Raw genomic sequence first — 604 nt, 5'->3', positions numbered from 1 at the left:
GGGCGTCCTCCTCGGGCCTTCCCGGCCGCCTCCTCCGAGCGCGGAGGTGCGCAGCGTCCCGGCGAGGAGCGGCCATTTGGCCGGCTCGTCGAGGTCCCGCCGCCGCGGACGCCGCGAGCGCCGCCCTGCGGCCTCCGGGTCGTTCTCCTCCTCCCGGGGCTGCGGGCTGCGGCCGGGGCCGGGGCCGGGCGCGGGCTCGCCGATGTAGAGGCCGCCGGGCGGCGGCCAGCCCGCCTAGCAGCCGTGCTCGGCCGCGCGCGAGGCCGCGCCGTCGCGGATGTGAAGCACGTGCGCCGCCGCGCATCGTGCTCCACCTCGAACCACAAGTCCCAGCTGGGACTTGCGTCGCCGTACGCGGGGTCCTGCCGGAGGTCCGCCGGCAGCTGAGCGCGGCGCCTCCGGATCTCGGCGTAGCGGGCGCGGCCGGACGCCGGGATGGGCGGCACCGGAACCCGATCTGGGCTCAGGTGCCAGCCGTGGGGGAGGTGCACGTCCCCCCACGGCATTGGGACGCCGGCGTCCCAGAACATCTCGCGCCACCGCTACGGTGACGTAGATCCGGTCGCGTCTCGGGCGTCGCCGGCGGCCCCATGGCGAACGGCGC

This window comes from Lolium rigidum, chromosome 1 (genome assembly GCF_022539505.1).
Source record: "Lolium rigidum isolate FL_2022 chromosome 1, APGP_CSIRO_Lrig_0.1, whole genome shotgun sequence".
Lineage (NCBI taxonomy): Eukaryota > Viridiplantae > Streptophyta > Magnoliopsida > Poales > Poaceae > Lolium > Lolium rigidum.
Note: the sequence above shows the minus strand (reverse complement) of the source record.